The following is a 21596-nucleotide window of genomic DNA, read 5'->3' as shown; positions in this document are numbered from 1 at the left end:
ACAGAATGGCTGCAAAACCCCTAATATCTCCAGCTTTCAATTAAATACATTATTAACACACTCATTAAAGCGAATTATTCAAATTCCTCCATTTTCTGCCACTTAATGAAAAAAACTGATACATGTGAAATCACAAAGTACATGAGAGAGAAGGGGGGTATCAAACTAAGGTTCTGTGGGTCCTCAAATGATAAAAAAGAAGCAACTGTCGGGGAAAAGTGCTAGCAGGCAGCACTCAAAGTCAAAGACTGCAAGTCTGTGTGGTTAACAGATATTTTCAACAGTGCTACAAGTGTGTTGTATCAGCTTCATTTCTGAAAACGACTTCATTCCAAAATGTCTGATCCGATAAGAATGTTAAGTCCTTACTTTCACTATAATGTTGAGTTTTCCTTCCTCAAATTGGAAAAAACAAAGGGATACTAGCCACAGTCATCCTTGTATACTGCACTTGGGACCAAAAAAATAACATTTAAAAATCCCATTAGTAAACAGTTAAATAAGATACGTAATTTTTAAATTTAACACTTCAAATAATTTGGTAAAACTGAAGAGTATGTAATAATGTATGAGTATTATTTAAATTTTTTTTTTTTTGAGGGAGAGACACAAAGCAGAGGAGAGGGACCGAGAGAAACAGAATCTTAAGGAGAGGGACAAAGAGAGAGACAGAGAATCTTTTTTTTTTAAGTTCATTTATTTATTTTTGAGAGAGAGAGACAGAATGAGCGGGGGAGGGGCAGAGAAAGAGACAGGGAGAGGGAGAATCCCAAGCAGGCTCCATGCTGTCAGCACGGAGCCCAATGCAGGGCTCGAACTCATAAACCATGAGATCATGACCTGAACCAAAACCAAGAGTCGGGCACTTAACCGACTGAGCCACCCAGGCACTGGGAGAGAGCGAATCTTAAACAGGTTCCACACTCAGTGTGACTCAGGGCTCGATCCCACAGCCCCAAGATCATGACCTGAACCAAAATCAAGAGTCAGCCACTCAACCCAGTGAGCCACCCAGGCACCCCAAGAGTATTCTCTCAATTAGAAGAGAATAGAAATTACAATAAGATTTTCCCTCAAAATATTCAAAACTTGTAAATTTGGCGGGGGGTGCGGGGGACATCCAAAATTTCTTCTCCAACAAGACAGATAGCATCAGCAGGTAAATCTACAGGGCTTTCTCCAGAGATCTTCTGTTCACAGGGCATTATCTGCTCCACAGTGAGAGTCTCTGGTGTGTTCTCCGGAACAGCATCCACTTCACAGTGTAAACAGGCACCAGCAGTATTGTGTTCAACTGGACTCCAAGAGGAAAGGCACAACTTGGCAAAAAAATAATTTTTGGATCTTAAAGTCAGGTGCAATAACACAAACTTTTTTTTTAATGTTTATTTCTGAGAGAGAGAGAGAGAGAGAGAGAGAGAACGAGCAAGGGAGGGGCAGAGAGAGAGAGGGACAGAGGATCCGAAGCAGGCTCTGCACTGACAGCAGAGAGCCAGATGCGGGGCTCAAACTTACAAATCGTGAGATCATGACCTGAGCCGAAACTGGACACTTAACTGAGCCACACTCAGGTGCCCCCAAACTTACTTGAAAGGTGATTTTATATTTCTTCTTCAAATTTTTATTTAAATTCTAGTTAGTTAACATACAATGCACAACACCCAGTACTCATCACAAGTGTCCTCCTTAATCTCCATCACCCATCTAGCCCATCCCCCACCCACGGCCCCTCCATCAACCCTCAGTTTGTCCTCCATCGTTAAGGGTCTCTTACAGTTTGTTTCCCTCTCTCTTGTTCATCCCTCCCATATGTTCATCTGTTTTGTTTTTTAAAATCCACATATGAGTGAAATCATATGGTATCTGTCTTTCTCTGACTTATTTCGCTTAGTTGATAAATCTTGATCTACTTTTCCACATAGGAAGTGACTTCTCCACTCAGAAAGTAAGGTTCAAGGGGTGCCTGGACGGCTCAGTCGGTTAAGCATCTGACCTCAGCTCAGGTCATGATCTCGCGGTTCGTGAGTTCAAGCCCCACATCAGGCTCTGTGCCAGACAGCTCAGAGCCTGGAGGCTGCTTTGAATTCTGTGTCTCCCTCTCCCTCTCTCTCTCTCTCTCTCTCTCTCTCTGCCCTTCCCCTGCTTGCACTGTCTCTCTCTCTCAAGAATAATTTTTTTTAACTTAGGAATTAAGGTTCAAGACTTGTAAATTTATTCATTCATTCAATAAACCTTTATTAAGCACCTAATATGTGCCAGCATTGTCCTATACATAGCCATATCCCCCCTGTGTCTGGAACAAAGTTCATGTCCTCTTGGGGCAAAATCCTAAGTGAAGTATCCACACAATAAACAAATAAGTAACACATACCCCCCCCCCCCCGCCTCAAAACACACACACCCTTCCTTTTGTAACATTACTGACACCCTCATATGCAATTTTCCCATTCTAATGTCTTAATTGAGGGCAATATTAATTCTTTTCTCTTAATGAAGAAAAGACAAGGAGATATTAAACACATTCAAAGTTCCCCTCAGTCTCATGCAAAAGAGATAACTAAGGACACCTAGCTGGCTTAGTATGCAGAACACGACACTCTTGATCTCAAGGTTGTGAGTTCGAGCCTCACATTGGGTATAGAGATTACTTAAAAATAAAAACAAGAAAGAAAAAAGAAAAGCAAAGAAAAGAACAAGAAAGAGAGAGGGGGAAGGAGGATTGATAACTAAAGATAAGGGCATTTTGCTTATCCCCAAGTCTCAAATCTGAATCTGCTACAGCTCTGAGGTCTAGACAACCTGGGGAAAAACAGGACCAAAATTGTTCAACTAGCTTCTATGCATCTTATTCTGCCCTAATTGCCAATTCCTGTTACTATTTAAAGTATCCAATATGGGAGGGGGAGACACGAGGGCCCGTGGGTGGCTCAGTTGGTTGAGCGTCTGACTCCTGATTTCGACTCAGGTCATGATCCCAGAATCGTGAGACTGAGCCCCGCGTTCAGCTCTGCGCTGAATGTGGAGCCTGCCTGGGATTCTCTCTCTCTCCCTCTGCTCTCCCCCACCTGGCTTGCTCTCCTTCTGTCTAAAAAATAAAAATAAACAAAATAAAATAAAATAAAAATAAACTAAGTATCCAATATGGTTTGGTACTTATTTCAAAGCCTAAGCCTTTATTCATATCACCTCTCCACCAAAAGCTAGATGTCTGGCCTTCCAACTCATCCTATTTCTATCCTAACTTTCCACCCCCGGATTCCTACCTTATCTGAGACACCTTCCCTAACTATTCAAACTATCAAAAACTGCCCCTACTCTCTGAACCTCCATGGCAAAGCCCTTCTTAGTTCTTAGTTCTCTGCTCTAATGACACAGGCTCCTTCTTTCTATTCCTCCAAGATGCCTTGTCCTTCCCGCAGGTCTCTATACTTGCTAGTACTGCCCCTCCTGCTCTTAAAGCTGCTGACTTCTTCAGATCTCAGCTCAAATAATCCTCTGCTCAGAAAACCCTCCCCTGAGCACACTATCCATAGTAATACCCAGCTTCCAACCTCCTTACTTCTCTCAAGTTACCCTGTTTATTTCCTTTATAGTATGGTCATAAGCTATAATTATCTTGTTTGTTTTAATGCAGTAAAGGAGATATAAAAAATAAGGAAATTTCTCTAAAGGCAGGGACTCTGTTTGCTGCATTGCCAGAAAACAATTCAACACTGAGCACACACCAGGCCCTCACTGAACAAATAAATCACACAACTGAGTACTTGATCATGCTGGCTTTATTCACGTGTGCTTATTCTAATAGATCTTAAGCTCTTTGAAAAACTAGGCTTATACTTCTTTACCTCCTTCCCAAGGTGCCTAATGCAGTATCAAGCATATATGAAGGGCAAGAAAAAAATAAAATTAAAAAAAAACTTTTTAAAAGCCTTGCTAACTAAAGTTAATAATATGAAAAAGGCATGGGATTTTTAAAGACAAACAAATATGGGTTCAAATCTTAGCTCCACTTCAATGTGTGACCCCAGCAAGTTACTTCACTTCTACACCTTAAGTTTCTCATCTACACAATAACATCTAACTTACAAAATTGCTAGAAAGAGAAATGACATCTAAAAAGCAACTAACCTATCGCCTGGCACAGAATAAACACCTAATATGGCATTCTCATCCCCAATTAAAGCTTCCAAAAACCAAAATGGCCCTAAGATAAAGATCAGAACTACTACCGTTAAAATGAAAGCATCTAAACACTACAATAAATTCAGAAAAATCTTCACTTCTACCTGACAGACTTATTTGCTAAAGTTAATCCTTTCTAAAATCCCCACACTCTGATCTCAAAGAACAGTTTAAGCTAAATGTCCTCTATTTGTAGTCAGAGGATTCAGAATATTACAGAAAGGGTTATAATCCACCTCTATTTTAAGAAGAGATAAATTAACATAACTGAAGTATACAATTATTTATCGGGTCTCTAATATGCCCAAGGAAGACAACATAAGCACAGACGTGTTCTAGTCAAGCAGTCCTATACTGATATCCCCATTCTTGTGCAACTTTGGGTGAGCTAGTCAACCTCTTTTAGACTTTGTCTATCCATCAATAACACAGAAATAGTATTGACGTAGGTTGTAAGGATTAACGGAGTTACTCCTCTGTTCATTAACACTCAAATATGAGCTCTTTTTAATAGCTGTAAAGTAACCCAGATAATCGATTAATTTAGAATCTGATTATCTAGACAATCTTGTATAGGAGGCTGTGTTTATAACTCCATCAAAGTGCTACGTGAAAGCCAATCATGTTCTCTTCAAAACAAAATGTGGTTTTATGAGCGCCTGGTCATGATCTCGCGGTTCGTGGGTTCAAGTCCCACGTTGGGCTCTCTGCTGACAGCTTGGAGCCTGGAGGCGACTTGGGATTGTGTGTCTGCCCCTCTGCCCCTCCTCCACTCATGCACACCAGTGGACGTGCGCTTGTGCGTGCTCTCTCTCTCTCAAAAATAAACAAACATTAAAAAATTTTGGTTTTAATCTGGTTTTAGATTAGGACATAATACACAAGGCAAATTTTTGCTTTCAGAACAACAAAACAATAAGAAACAAGGCTTCCATATCTACACCAGCACCTATCATAATTTAACATGTACATTCTTTGGCCCAGTAACTCCATTTCTCCAAATATGCCAAGAGGTAAGCAAAGGATATTTACCAGAGACTTGCTTACAGGAGCAAAGACAGGAAACTATCTACACGTGAACTAACAGGGGGCTGTTAAGTGATAACACAAAGGAATATTATGCAACTATTAAAAAGAATGAACTGTAGTGCCTGTTATGGACTAAACTGTGCCCCCCCCCAAAACTTTGCATGTTGAAGTCGCAACCCCCAGTACATCAAAATATGACTGTATTTGGAATAGGGCCTTTAGAGAATGAAGGTAAAATGAAATCATATTGGTGGACCCTAATCCAACATGACTGGTGTCTTTATAAGGAGATAAGTACACAAAGAGGGAAGGCCAAGTGATGACAGTAAAAATCAGCCACCTATAAACCAAGAAAGAAGCCCTCAGAAGAAACTAGCTCTGCCAACACCTTGATCTGAGGTTTCTAGTCTCCAGAACTGTCAGGAGATAAATTCTACTACTTAAATCACCTATTCTAGTCTTTGTTATGGCAGCCCTGGCAAACTAATACAGGGGAACATGGAAAACCTCCAAAACGTATTAAGTTTCTAAAACACAAAGTACAGGGCGCCTGGGTGGCTCAGTCGGTTAAGCGTCCGACTTCAGCTCAGGTCATGATCTCACGGTCCGTGAGTTCGAGCCCCGCGTCGGGCTCTGTGCTGACGGCTCAGAGCCTGGAGCCTGTTTCAGATTGTGTCTCCCTCTCTCTCTGACCCTCCGCCGTTCATGCTCTGTCTCTGTCTCAAAAATAAATCAACGTTAAAAAAAAATTAAAACACAAAGTACAGAACAATGCGTATAAGGTGCCAACTCATGTCTGATTTTTTTTAATGGAGAGGAGATACATATATACTTACAGGTGCAAAGACACATAAGACTATCTGCAAAGGCACATGCAGGTGCAGAGACTATAATGATACACATGCTAGGTAACAGTGGTGGCTTCTGGGAAAGGGACAAGGGTAGCTGGAACAGGCAGACTCATTTTTCCTCCTGTTCTCTTTTGTACTGAAGTTTTCAGGTGCATGTATTATTTCTTTGGTTTTAAAAACGAAACCAGCTACTAAAATTAAAAGATCTCCAAGACATACTCAGTAATTAAGAAAAACACCATTCGAAAAAAAGGAAAAGAAAAACACCATCAGCAAACCTGGTCTAAGCAGTGAGCCCTGATAAACCAAACCCACCCAAATCCTCCATCTATTTCATGAGCATAGGCAGTTTTTTTAAATGCCCTACACACGTATTGTAAGAGCCATGCACATCATGTGTCTCAATAATTCCACTTCATGCCCTTAGTACTACAATGCCAAGCACTCAATTTGCCAATGTACTTCAACAATTAAAACATTTGTGTCCCCATTTAAAAAAAATAATTCCAGTTCTGGGACACCAGGGTGGCTCAATCAGTTAAGCGTTTGACTCTTGGTTTCAGCTCAGGTCATGATCTTAAGGTTTCGTGGGTTCAAGCCCCATGTTGGGCTCTGTGCTGGCAGCATGGAACCTGCTTGGTGTTCTCTCTCTCCCTCGCTCTGTGCCCCTCCCCTACGCGGGCTGTCTCTCTCAAAATAAACTTTTAAAATAAATATAGTTCCACTTCAGATAATCTATCCAAAATGAAGAAACTACTTTAACAAGAAACAATGGAATGCCAGGACATTAAAATAGCTAATGCAAGAGAAAAATGTTAAGTACCAATACAGCACAGGATGAAATGCTATACATATTAAAAATAGTTGTGAAAAGTACCGACATGGTAACACGATACTATTAAAAACATATATTACCACTAACCGTTAAAACATTGTGCTCTAATGTGGGTAAAACAAAAAAAAATGCAAAAAGAGTTAAATAGTAACTGTGTTGGCACATGTGTGGGGGCTCAGTTCAAGAACAGGACCCAAGCACCAAGCACATAACAGATCTTATCCAATCTTCCCTGCATAAGGACTCAAGTGGGGACCCAGAGCATGTTACAATAGCCTTCTGTTCTTCTAAGAAACGACTGTTAATTACAAAAGTCAGCAATATATTTAAGTGCCTGTTATAGCACTACACTGGGTAAAAAAGAAACCCTGCCTTTAAATGCCTTCAAAACATTTCAGTAATTTACTGAATGCCTACTCTGTGCCAAACATTACGCTAAATAGCTTTACATACATCATGTATCACATTATATATTTTACTGGTTATAAGCAGAACAGGGGAAACACAATGGCAATCGTCTGGCTGCTACAAAATTACACTACAAACTGCAAGTGCCATATATTTTTTAAAAAGTAGTAAATATGGCACAGTGATCTAAAACAACGTGAGAATAAATCTCTAGTTAAACGGAATCATCAACAGAAAGAGTAGAAGTAGTGTCAACCTGCAAAGTGGAAGAAACAAACAAAAAAACTGGATAAGTCCAAGTCATACAAATTCTGAAAGCTAAGCAGGAGTTTTAACTTAACCTGGGTGGGAAACGGGAGACTACCATTTCTTACTCACGAAGAACAGGTTTGTTGTGTGCTATTAATCTTGTACCTATATTGCAAGGCGAATTGCCAAAGGTAACCAGATAAAGTAAACCAACTCAGCTAAGAAACTACTTTAGTAATGCAAGACTTAAATGAAGGATCTGCACCAGGGTAGTAGAATGGAAATAAATAAGAAATAGTTGATGGGTTTGGGGGTGGAGGATGGGTTTAAGAAGATGGTAAATTATGATGAAGTTCTTCAGTTTGGGAAATTAGAGGACTGGTTTGTACCACGAATGGAGAAATTAGAAGAAATCTTAAGGTCAGGCTATATGTTCTTAAAGCTCTAAGAAAATATGCAAAAGAATAGCCTTTTCAGAATCAGTACACAGTAATTTGGTCCTAAATCCCTCAAGGATGAAATCATGTGCCAGCCTGTATCAGAAAGCCCACACACAAGCATACATTTTCAGCAAAAAATAAGTCACTACATTACCAAGGCAACAACATACACTGTAAATGAATGACAAACTGAGAATCTTTCTTTTCAAAAATACCAAGGGGCGCCTGGGTCGTTCAGTCAGTTAAGCGTCTAACTCTTAATTTTCGTCTCAGGTCATGATCTCACAGTTCCATGAGTTCAAGCCCCATTATCGGACTCCATACTGACAGCACAGAGCCTGCTTAGCACTGTCTTTCCCCCTCTCTCTCTGCACCCACCCTCCCACCACTGGTGAGCACATACTCTCTCTCAAAATAAATAAACTTTAAAAATAAATAAAATAGGGGCACTTGGGTGGCTCAGTTGGTTAAGTGTCCAACTTTGTTCGGCTCAGGTAATGATCTCAACAGTTCATGAATTCAAGCCCCAAACCAGGCTCTCTGCTGTCAGCGTGGAGCCTGCTTGGGATCCTCTGTCCCCTCTCTCTCTGCCCCTCCCCTACTCCTTCTCTCTCTCTCAAAATAAATAATCTTAAAAATAAAAATAAATACATAATAAATAAATAAAATGATATAAAAAAAATACCAAGCGAGATGCCAATTTCCTGTGTTACATCTGATGAGGCAGAGAGGTACGTTCATTTAAATTCTCATAAATCTGTCTTATAAACCACAAGCTGTATTTTAAGTTTATTTATTTTTGAAAGAGAACAGGTAAGCACAGGAGGGGTGGGGAGAGACAGAGGCAGAGAGAGAGAGAGAGAGAGAGAGAGAGAGAGAGAGAGAATCCCAAGCAGGCTCTGAGCTGTCAATATGGAGCCCGACACAAGGATCGATCTCACGAAAGGCGAGATCATGACCTGAGCCGAAATCAAGAGTCAGATGCTTAACCAAATGAACTACCCAGGCGCCCAGAGAACAAGATTAGCAAGACTCTGAATCCAATTTTGATGGAGAATTTGTTGACGGGGTGAACTACAAAAGCATTCAACCATCTACTTCAAGGCATAGTTTGACAAAGAATAATAAGATGCTGTAACATCTGCACCAAAGTCCACATTGATGTAGCATAGCTGGCGTGACTGCACGTTTCAGTCTGGTTACACTGCAGATGAACACTGTAGTTTTATCCAGTAAAAGATCAAGAGAAATGACAACAAAGATAGAGCTGCAAACACTCTGAAAAATAACCAAGATATGTTAGCAACAAATCTGCCTTTTCAAGCACACTTTGAAACTGAAAGCAACACCATCAAAGCTCAAACTTCTTCCTTGACCATCAATTGTTTCTATGGTTAATTACACGCATACACAGTATTTTGGGAAACTAAGCTACTAAAATGCTCCTCCAAATGCATTACAAAATACACTTGTTTAACTAAAGATTTCATATAAACTTTAGCATAACAGTACTTGTTGCGATTAAAAGTGATTACAGTTGTCCCCTCTATCTAGAATGCTCTTGCCTGGATGGCTCATTCAGTTACATCCCTACAGGTCTTTGCTCAAATGTCATTCTGGAGTGAGAACTCCTCAATCTTATTTTAAACTGCAACCCCCTTGGCTCAGTCGGTTGAGCAACCGACTTCAGCTCAGGTCATGATCTCATGGTTTGTGAGTTCGAGCTGCGCGTCGGGCTCTGTGCTGACAGCTCGGAGCCTGGAGCCTGCTTCAGATGCTGTGTCTCCTTCTCTCTCGGCCCATTCCCCACTTGTGCTCTGTCTCTGTCTCTCAAAAATAAATAAATGTAAAAAAAAAAATTTTTAATTGCAACCCGAGTTCAACCCAACTCTGAACCACTCCACTGTACCCCACCCCTCTGCCCTCCCCTAATCTTCCTCCCCTGCTTCATTTTTCTCCAAACACTAATCTCCAACTCACACACTATTATGTAAACCATGAGAGCAGAGATTTGTTGGGGCCTATTTTACTCACTGCTATATCCCCAGCCCCTTGAACTGTTACTGACACAGAGCAGGCACTAAAAGGATTGCTGAATTCATAAATTAATAAAATAGTATGGGTGAGAGATGCAGCAAGTCAAAAAAAGTGTTCTTTGCATTCAGAATATCCCCTTTAATGGATCCTCTAGGCTCCTAAACCTTCTTCTGTTACTATCTGAATAAAGAACAAAAATCAATTTAATTGCGACCCTTCTGAGAGGGGAAAATCATATTCCTAAAGCATAAGTCAAGTCCACAACTTGAACTAGCTGAAGAAGTTAATACTGAGTGTTTGAAGCCACCCAGTATTATTTCTAGGCAATACTCTGTCTTCTGTTCTGGGAAGGCCCAATTCTACCAACTTTTTTTTTAAGTTGGCTCCACACGAGCACAGAGCCCACTGCAGGGCTTGAAACTCACAACCCTGAGATCAAGACCTGAGCTAAGATCAAGAGCTAGACGCTCAACCAACTGAGACACCCAGACACCCCTCTACCAACTTTTAAACTGGCAGGAAAATTAAAAAAAAAAAAAAAATTAAAAAAAAAAAATGGGGCGCCTGGGTGGCTCAGTCGGTTAAGTGGCCAACTTCGGCTTGGGTCATGATCTTGCAGTCCGTAGGTTCGAGCCCCGCGTCAGGCTCTGTGCTGACAGCTCAGAGCCTGGAGCCCGTTTCAGATTCTGTGTCTCCCTCTCTCTGACCCTCCCCCGTTCATGCTCTGTCTCTCTCTGTCTCAAAAATAAATAAAACGTTAAAAAAAATTTTTTTCTTTTAAATAAACTGGCAGAAAAAAAAAAAAAACTAAAAAAGCAGCATCTCTAAGAATTATACATTATCACTTTGTGTTTGCAAGTATACCACAGTGAAATAGTTAATGCACATCTTACACTCAGTAGTTTTAAATAATGAAAATATGTCTCTAGTTTTGGAACAATCCACTTAAATTTGAATTAACTGAAGTAGTGTATAATGAACTTAAGGAATCACAAAACTGAATGAATCACCAAATCCCAAAAAAATTATCTCTAGAATTTAGGTCTTCAGTAATCTTTATCAGTGATTAGTTCTAGGAGCACCTGGGTGGCTCAGTTGGTTAAATCTCCAACTTCAGCTCAGGTCATGATCTCGCGGTTCCTGAGTTCAAGCCCATGTCAGGCTCTGTGCTGACAGCTCAGAGCCTGGAGCCTGCTTCGGATTCTGTGTCTCCCTCTCTCTCTGCCCCTCCCTCCCTCCCTCTCTGCCCCTCCCTCCCTCCCTCTCTCTCTCAAAAATAAACATTAAAAAATAATAAGAAAATAAAATAAAATTCCATTGACTGGTTCTATTTTAAAAGTTGCTTCTATGGGGATGCCTGGGTGGCTCAGTCAGTTAAGCGTCCAGCTCTTAGTTTCAGCTCAGATCATGATCTCATGGCTCCCGAGACTAAGCCCTGCATCAGGCTCTGTGCTGACAGCTAGGAACCTGCTTGGGATTCTCTCTCCCTCTCTCTCTCTACCCCTATCCCACTGGCATGCACTCTCTCTTAAAAATAAAAATAAACATTTAAAAGCTACCTCTATAGGGGCACGTGGGTGGCTCAGTCGGTTGAGCGTCAGACTCTTGATTTCAGCTCACATCATGAGCTCACGATTTTGTGGGTTCGAGCCCCACATCAGGCTCTGTGCCAACAGTGCAGAGCCTGCTTGAGATATTCTCTCTCTCTCTCTCTCTCTCTCTCTCTCACACACACACACACACACACACACACACATACACACACACCCTTTCCACTCCTCCCCCACTCATGCTCTCTCTCTCAAAATAAATAAACTTTATATTTATAAATAAATGAATGAATGAATGAATGATAGGATCTGAGGTGGGAGGGTTTCTTGGGGGCAGAGATCTGCAGTATATGTGACAAGGATGGGAAAGCAAAAGAAATGTCAAATGGTAAAATACAAAAGAATGTACAGATTACTGTACAAGCTCCTAAAATCCTAACTTCTCATATCTGTGAAAAATTATTTTTTAAAAACTTCATAGAAATTCTTTGGATCACTGGAGCGCCTGGATGGGTCAGTCGGTTAAGCATCTGATTTCAGCTCGGGTCATGATCTCACCGTTCGTGAGTTTGAGCCCCGCATCGGGCTCTGTGCTGACAGCTCAGAGCCTGGAGCCTGTTTCGGATTCTGTGTCTCCCTCTCTCTCTCTGCCCCTCCCCTGCTCACATCTGTCTCTCTCTGTCTCTCAATAATAAATAAACGTTAAAAAAAAATTTTTTTTTTAGTATTTAAAAATTTAAAAAATTCTTTGGATCACAAATAAAACAGTTAATGAATTCTGGGACTTTCAGAACATTAAAATGCTGGCTTTGAAATTACTGCAAGTTTTTCAGAATACTGGAAAACAATACAATACTCAAACTAGGAGGAAGTGACCCTGTTTCAGAAGTTTCCCTTGTAGCCATTGGACATCACTTCCCTGGTCCCTAATATTGGTCTGTGTCTCCGTTCCAAAACCTTGTCCCAACATTAAGTTGAGATGGAGTTACTTGTCCACAGAGTCCCCAAAGATGTGCTGTATATATAACATGCTCAGTTCAATCCCATCCGCAATTTCTAAGCAGCACCTCTTGAGTGGGGCTTAATACATCCTGAGTGGGGCAAGAACATCACCCATGGCCTCTGTTGAAGTCGTCACTGTTCACCTGCCCCAGGAACTTAAGAAATGTGTTCTCATTTTTCTATCCATAGCAAGCACTGTTTGGCCACACCAACAGTCCTTGAATCTAATAGAGAACAATAAGCCACTGGACACATCTCCCAGTTCATTTTCTCAAAACTTTAAAGGATGTTCCATGGGAGGAGGAGGGGAATAAAAAGGCTCCATCAAACATGTTCAAGAAACACTGAATTAAACAGACTCCCAACTAACTTCTCTGAACCTTTAATAAACTTATATACATTATGAATTTCCAAGATGGGGATATAATAACTAGGGTTTCCAACTTGACGCCACCCCCACTGGAGACATCTCTCAGGTATTCTGAAACACACTAGAAAACAACACAAACCCTCAGAATGATCTAACATTCCCTTTGGGCCTGTGGTGAGCACAGCAAATAAATACTATGACCTAAAATAATTCAAACATTTCCATAGCTTTTATTTTGTACTATTTATACTGTCTGGACACTTTCTGAAACAAATAAGGGTATTAGATATTGATTTAAACCCCAGACTCTAATAGTCACAGGAATTCACTTTTTCCTAGTTATCTGATAAATGAAAATTTACATCCTAAAATCTAACAGTTTATTTAAAACATGTTAATCTTAAACTCCACAATAGAAATATGGCTTTCTGGGAAATTAATTAGTGATATATAAATGGTTTAATTCCACTTCAGAAAATTCTAAAATCAAGCTTTCAAATAACAGAGCTAGTGAAATAAATACCAGCTGCTACAGTGAAGCTGTACAATGAAAATTCCTGAAATCACGAGTAACAACAATTGCTTATTAAGAAACTTTACTGAACTACTTCCCATTCCTCATCTGCTTTTAAACAAATTTTAAAAGAAAACCAAAATTACAAATATACCTTTTTTTTAAATTTTTTTAATGTTTATTCACTTTTGAGAGACGAGAGCAAGCAGGGGTGGGGCAGAGAGAGAGGGAGACACAGAATCCGATGCGGGCTCCAGGCTCTGAGCCGTCAGCAAAGAGCCCAACGCGGGGCTCGAACCCATGAACCTTAAGACCAAGACCTGAGCCGAAGTCAGACGCCCAACGGACTGAACCACCCCGGCGCCCCCAAAATTGCAAATATCCTTAAACTGCCTATCAACAAAACAAATGGATTGTAGCCGAAATCTTGCTTATGCTTTCTTCTACAGCCTATCTTCTTCTACTCCTTAACGCAAATTAACACAGCATTCTTGCATTCTACCTCCATCTCTCCCCCTGGTTTCGTCTGCTCTTCATTTGGTCTGTTCTCAAGCTCTTCAGTTTCCACAAGGAACAGCCAACAGTGATAATGTATTTAGCTGAAAAGGTCGGCTGTGGCTTAAAATCCAACACTAGATGGTTTCACACTGCCACGTGAAACAGAATGGACACAGGTATGCCTGACACTGCTCCCCCAGCTCCCTAGGGTCTGCAACAGATCTAGCCAGTCGAGAGCAGCCTCATTCATTCAATTCAGTGTGGCACACAAATACTTCTGTCTGCCTTGATTCGAAAAGAATTAGGAAACACTACAGTAAAGCATACACTACACAAGGATACTGCTGGTGAATTTCTCCTACAGCATATAGTTTAAGAAAAGTTATTAGAGAAAAATTCCATCTAGTCCTTTAAAAAAAGCACTAATTTTTTCCAGGATGGCAACTAAATAAGACCACATTTTAGTTATTAATGTTTTCCCTTGAGATTAAAGATACGGTTTATTTTAGTAAAGAAAATATTTCTTACATTTGACCAGCTAAATGCCAACTTTGTATTTCACCTGTTTTCAAAACCAACAATTATATGAATTATCCTGATCATATGCTCTTCATTACAATGTTTTCAATAAAACCTCATTTCTTGGGGCGCCTGGGTGGCGCAGTCGGTTAAGCGTCCGACTTCAGCCAGGTCACGATCTCGCGGTCCGTGAGTTCGAGCCCCGCGTCAGGCTCTGGGCTGATGGCTCGGAGCCTGGAGCCTGTTTCCGATTCTGCGTCTCCCTCTCTCTCTGCCCCTCCCCCGTTCATGCTCTGTCTCTCTCTGTCCCAAAAATAAATAAACGTTGAAAAAAAAAAATTATAAAAAAAAAAAAACAAAAAAAAACCTCATTTCTTGAGTTCAAAAGTGTAATTGATAAACCAAACTAGAATTTAAGATTTAGTTATTTCCAAGTGGACAATGGCACTTAAAAACTTTAAACTGTTGATAGTGAGCACAGAAACAAGGTGATTCTACACAACAGGCAAGAAACTATAATTTCTTTAAAAGCCAAACAGGTTTCACTCACTCTCAAGATTACGATCCTTGCAATAAATTCTGGTACACTGCCTAAGAGAAACCTGTTCAGGAGCCCCTGGGTGGTTCAGTCGCTTAGGCATCCAACTCTTGATCTCAGTTCAGGTCACGGTTGTGGGATTGAGCCCCTAGTCGGGCTCCAGGCTCTGCTTGGGATTTTCTCTCCCTCTCTCTCTGCCCCGCCCTTGCTGGCACTCGTTCTCACTTTCTCTCTCTCAAAATAAATACATAAACTTCAAAAATAAATAAAAGAAACCAGGGGCCTCTGGGTGGTTCAGTCAGTTAAGCATCTGACTCTTGGTTTCAGCTCAGGTCATGCTCTCAAGGGTTTCATGAGCTCAAGCCCCACATGGGGTTCTGTGCTGGCAGTGCAGAGCCTGCTTGGGATTTTCTCCCTCCCTCTCTCACTGCCCCTCCCCCACTCATTCTCTCTCAAAGTAAATAAATAAACTTAAAAAGACTTCAAAAAAATAATAAAAGCAACCAATCTATACTTAAGTAGGGGGAAAACAGAAATAAAGCATGCTACACTGTTTCTGGAACCCCTTAAGATATCACTCAAGCAGTCCTAAAGAGGATGCTCCAAACTTTAATGTGCATAAAAATCACGTGGGTATCTTGCTAAAATGCAGATTCTGATTCAGTAGGACTGGGATGGAGCTCCAGGTTGATCTTACGCTGCTGGTCCATAGTCCACACGCTGTATTTAACTTTACACCCTTGTTTACATCACGCTGATTAAGACAGTGGACAAAAACTTAAAAGAGTCAACAATCTCCATTTAATAATTTTTATGGTTTGGGGGCACCTGTGTGGCTCAGTCCGTTGAGCAACCAACTCTTGATTTCGGCTCAGGTCATGATCTCACAGTTCATGAGATAGAGCCCAGAATCGGCTGTGAGCACAAGAGCCTGCTTGGGATTCTTCTCTCTGCCCCTTCCCTGCTCGTCGTGCACACTGGTGCACTTCCTCTCGCTCTCTTTCTCTCAAAATAAACACTTAAAAATGGTAATAATAATTTGTATGGTTTCATGAGATTAATCTGGGGGAGGGATGGCTATTAAAATATTGATTTGGGGGAAAACTCAGCTTCTCAAACACGGAGCCTAAGAGACCTTGTAATAATGACAAGAACAAACACCTATAGAACACTCAGTATGTGCCACGGAATTGTCTTAAGTACTTCACACAGATTAACTGATTTGATTCTGGTAACAACTCTGTGAGGTAGGGATTATTACTGGACCTATTCTACAGAAGGTAAACCTGAGTCACAAAGACATTAGGTTGCACTTTGATAATAACCCAGGATTAATTAATAACCCTGGATTTGAACCCAGGCAGTCTAGTTCCAGAGTCTAGACCTTTAATTATAACACTAGCAGTCTAGCTGAAGACACAGCAGCAGAATTAAGATGGCAAATCAAAATGGCTTACTTTTGAAAAAAACAACGCAAGTGTTAAAGAACAGAGGAAGCAACAGAGGTGACAGCCAATTATTAGTGGATCCCAGGACTTAACAATACAGTTTTTTCCTATATTAGAAAATGTTCTGGACTTTATAACAGCTAAACATCCAAGAATATTTCTCTAAAATTTTTTTTTAGAAGAAAACACCTGGTTTCATGGGGCACCTGACTGGCTCAGTCGGAGGAGTGTGCAACTCTTCATCTTGGGGTTGTGAGTTCGAGCCCGACGCTGTGTACAGAAATTACTTAAAAAGAAACCCTTTAAAAAAAAGTTTTAAATAAAAAAAATAAACAAGTCAACAACAACAACAACAAAAACCACCTGGTTTCACTTCACACAACAAGCATTTTGAGACCAATGTCCCAGGGGCAACTAGTGAAGAAGAGTTTTGATATCCAGGACTTATAATAGCACCAGCAGCCCACATAGCTGAAATAACAAGTAATGAAAATTGCTTTAGCAAAAATATTTTGGACTGAAAGGATGAGTAACTAAAAGTAGAAACTGGTAAGGGACAAAGCACAACATGACCAGGAATCTGATACTGTTGAGCAGAGTGGAAAAAGTGGCAAAAATAGGCTGCTATGCAAACAAAAGAAACAGAGAAAAGAAGCGAACATTAAAGTCTAAATAATTTTTAGAAAAGTAAGAACTGGTCATTAGAAAAAAACTTTCTAAGCAATGGTGAACAGTCCGCACAGTAGAGCTGCAGAAGATACTGGACTAAACAGATGGATAAGATCAAGCCAGAGCAGATTAGTAATCATCACTTCAATGGGCCCGAACATGGATATGGCTGACCAAGCACAAGTCTCAGGAAACACAGTAAACAAGTCTATGGAATATGCAGAAAATGAAAATGTTAACCCTCAGACATCTTAAATTCACTTGTTTGACAAACATTTCTTGAGATCTGGTATATGTCTGGCACTATTCTAGGTGCTAAGGATATAGGGGTGACCATGCCAGGTCAAATCCTGCCCTCATGTCACTTACATTCTACTGGGGACACTAAAAGATTTGAAAGAGAACACTGAATGAGGTGTTATCATAAAAGCCTAGAGTGAAGCCTTTTAATATAGGAGGATATGTGAAAACTATTTATGGGACATAAGTTAAAATAGTAATCCCTCCTGCCCCCACAGAGGAAGCCCTTATAGACCTCTCAAAAAGACCCTAAGAACACTAAATAAATGCATCTAAAATGTATCTACAAATAAAAGTACAATCTGACTTTTACTTCCAAGAACACCTATAAATACCACTCCCAGACAGGCACAGTAAGTTGCACTTCAGAGTTTTCCAAATGTGACAGCTTTTGGATCAAAACATTTTATTAGTGTAACCATCTTAAACATAACTAGAAGTACTTTTCTAATAGACCATAAAGTTCTAAACGGAAAAGTATCTGAAGAAAACAAATCTTGAAATTGCCAAAAAATAAATAAATAAAGATTTGGTCTTGGTGGGCTTTAAGAATTTCACTGAAGTTTAAGCCCCCTGACTACCCTAGCTATAACAATGGCCTTAGATTCCCAAAAAATTAGATTTAACTGAGTATAGATTTTTTTGTTTTAATTGTTTTTTTTAAACATCTTTATTTATTTTTGAGTGACAGAAACGGAGCACAAGCAGGCGAGGGGCAGAGAGCAAGAGGGAGACCCAGAATCCGAAGCAGGCTCCAGGCTCTGGGCTGTCAGCAAAGCAGGACACGGGCTCAAACCCACAAACGGTGAGATCATAACCTGAGCTGAAATCGGACGCTTAACCGACTGAGCCACCAAGGCGTCCCAACTATAGGTTTTGATTAGTATATAAAAACATCTCAAGAGGACGTGATACCTAATTTCTTGAAGAAATTACTGGAAAACAGCTCATTTTTAATACTCAGGTAACTATCCATCTCTCATCTCTGTCTAAAAACTGTAAAATCAGGGGCACCTGGGTGGCTCAGTCGGTTGAGCGTCCGACTTCGACTCAGGTCATGATCTCACGGTTCGTGAGTTCGAGCCGCGATTCGAGCCCCGCGTCGGGCTCTGTGCTGACAGGTCCGAGCCTGGAGCCTGCTTCGGATTCTGTGCCTCCCTCTCCCTCTGCCCTCCCCCTGCTCACGCTCTCTTTCTCTCTCTCTCAAAAATAAGTAAACATTAAAAAAAAATTTTTAACTGTAAATTCAAACTATTTTCCTATATTTAAAAAAAATGCAAATTGATGTATGTTTAAACTTCTTAAATGTAGAATTCTCAAGAAATAAGGCAGCAGAAGGTGTTTTTAAAACAAGATACCACATGACAAAGTGTTTCAGAAGATCCAAGTTCAGTACCCATTCAATCCTCTCCGACACCTACACACCACAAAAAGTTGATTTAAACCTACCACTTCTTTTAAGTGTTTCTTAACAAGCAATGTTCTCTCTACACACAAGAAACAATAGGAAAGTACTTGTTCCAACAAGAACTACCCTTATAACAATGCATTACACAATGGGATCTCATTTGCTTTACAATGCTAACATTTTTCTGTGCTGTATCTCTGTAATCAATGAAAGACGTACAGTTGGGGATGTACCTAATATTCTGGGGAACAAATACTGCGATCCCAAAAGTCTGAACATGGTACTTAAGTGTTTTTTTGGTTAAAAACCCAAAATTCGTTTTTAACTACAAAATTAAATTGTCTAGCAAGCAAAGGTAAGGCGTAAAATGAACTGATTCGCTTTCGGCGACAAAAAAGCGCACGTGAGCCGGCTTAGGTCTGTACTGTGCATCAGTTAAGTCAGGTGGGAGAAGTTAAACAGCCTGGAAGTCATTTTGGACCAGAGAAAAGCTCCCACAAATCCCTTCATTCGACTATAAAAGGATCTTCAAAGTTACTGCCTACACAAGTGGCTGTCGGTATTGTCTTTCGCTTTACTCTCTGGCACAAGCTCACATCTTGAGGTTTCAAACCTCCCCGGCTTTTAGAGGCCTTTGAGACGGCCGAAAGATTTCACAGCCCCATCTATGAACATGATGCGTCGGGAAGCTGGCAGGATATGCCACTGAGTGCCCCAAACGAGGCTGCAAAAACGCTGTCTTCATTCGGTGAGTCCCTGACTTGTAGGAGTTAAAACTCTCACCCCTTATATTGCGATGACGTAATCCTCCACACTGCATTTCTCTTAGACTTAAAGGGGAGGAAAAAACAAACGAACAAAGAAAATTTCACCCTAATAAGAGGAATTAAGCAAGCGGCAGAACGACAGTTTCGAGAGGTGGTTAGGTAACTCCCTGAAAGGGAAGCTTCAGCTGAATAAGCAGGGAGAGTTGGAGAAGCAAACGGAAATGGTGCTAGGAACTCAACCTAAGGCCGGAATAAAGGAACCTGGGGAAACAGCTCCCAGGCCCGCCCCGCCGGACGGGGAGTCGGGCCGCGGGGCTGCGGAGGAAAGGGCGTCGCAGGCACAGCCCGGGGCGGTCCGCTGGCCGCCCCCTCCCCGGCCGCCACTTCCCCGCCGCGCTCGCGATTCCGCTCCCCTCCCCCCGCCCGCCGCAAAATGTCCGCGGCGGCGCCCGGCGAAGCAGGAAGTCCAAGCCCGGGCGCAGGGAGCACACCCGGCCCGAGAGCCCGAGCCACCGGCGGCCGCGAGCTGCTACGCGGTCCCGGCCGGCCGGACGCCCACCCGCCCTCGGGGCCGGCGGAGCCGGACCGGGGGGGGAGGGGAGCCCGGGAGGCCGGGATGGGTGTGACCCCTTCCTTCCGCCGCTGCCCGGTGACAGCCCGGCCCCGCCCGCGCCATCAGGCCGGCACCCCGCGCCCGGGCCGCGCACCTCTCGCGGCCGGGCTCCCCCGCCTGCCCCGCCGCCACCCTCTACCCTCTGCTCCCGGAGAGAACCCGGACCCGCGCTCGCCCGGACGGCGCCGCGCGAGCCGAGCACCCCTTCCCGCGCCCCGCGCTCCCAGGGTTCCCGGGATCCCAGAAGACGGGGTACCCCCGCGGACGGGGAGAAGCCGGGGGACGCGCGGCGGGGACGGGACAGTGGGGGAGCCGCTCCCGCGGGGAGCCTCGGGCCCCGCACTCACCTCAGCTTCTCCGCCGGGGCGTTGGCAGCACTGCGCGGGGTCTCCTCGGCTGCCGGACAGGGGCACGCGCCTGACGTCAACACGCAGGCGACGCAGGGTTGGGTGCCCGCGGAAGTGGGAGGGACCCGCAGGCGAACCCTGGCCGCGCGGTTGGAGGCGGGGCCTGCACTCATCGGCCGCCCCGGCTCGGGCAGATCACCGCGCACGCGCGGGCCAGCGCGGCTGGCTCGCTGCTGGTTCCCTGCTAAGCTTTGCCCCTGTTTCTCCGATGGTCGTGTATGTAATGGTACTATAAACAGTCGTTTGCAAAGCGCTGCCACTGACAATGCTTTTGATCTTTTCAACCTTCCGAAGCAAAGTATTTTTCCTATGTTGCAAAAAAGACGGAGGCTATGGCTCGCCTGAGGGGCAGTGTCTTGCCTGGGTGGTCTCCTGCCCACCTCCCTCCCAGGCCTGCCTCAGGTCCTCCATGGCGCGCCCGCGCTTTCCATCTGACTATACCACACTGTCCTTCGTTCCAGCCACATCTGCAGTCTTTTGCCTTCGGGACTTCCTGACGCAAGGCCTCGAACTCCCTGTTTTCCGTGGTTGCCTCCTCTTCACCAGCCTTTGGTTGGTTGCCTCTCGGCCCTCGAATGTCACTGCCTTCCTGATCACCCCACCTGTTTGTCATCTGTCTTCCCTGCTAGTGTGCAAGCTGCAGGAGAATAGGAACTCTGTGTCTTAGTCTCAGATGTCTCCCAGTGTTAACGGGAAATCGCTTATGTTAATAATAGTTCATTTATCGGTGACCACCACAGCTATTTGGCCAAAAAAGACACCTATTTCCAATACGTCTGATATAATAGTCGTATTTTCTTTTGAGCCTTTCAGTTGCACAAGAATAACTAGATTTTTCAGTGTTTACGATAGGCATGGTGCTAACAGCTTTGCATGTAATAGTAGTTAATGTAATACACACAACTACTCTATGAGTTAGGAACTTACCCCCAAGGGGTGCCTAGGTAGCTCAGTCGGTTGGG

General features: G+C 42.5%; 1 protein-coding gene across 3 annotated transcripts in view; it reads right to left on the bottom strand.

Moving 5' to 3' along the window:
- Positions 1-20672, bottom strand: part of CDC42 (cell division cycle 42) — a 53809-nt gene extending 33137 nt beyond the window's left edge. Inside the window, exon 1 of one of the 3 annotated variants that reach the window (XM_045476047.1) lies at positions 20575-20672. The gene's annotated coding sequence lies outside the window, so the exon portion shown is untranslated. Of the gene's footprint in view, positions 1-19630; positions 19673-20574 lie in introns of those variants that run through there. The other 2 variants (XM_045476049.1, XM_045476048.1) reach the window with 2 other exon arrangements.
- Positions 20673-21596: the final 924 nt, after the last annotated feature.

The sequence above is a fragment of the Leopardus geoffroyi genome, chromosome C1 (assembly GCF_018350155.1).
Source record: "Leopardus geoffroyi isolate Oge1 chromosome C1, O.geoffroyi_Oge1_pat1.0, whole genome shotgun sequence".
In the NCBI taxonomy this organism is placed as follows: Eukaryota; Metazoa; Chordata; class Mammalia; order Carnivora; family Felidae; genus Leopardus; species Leopardus geoffroyi.
Note: the sequence above shows the minus strand (reverse complement) of the source record. Positions and strands in the feature narration are given on the sequence as shown.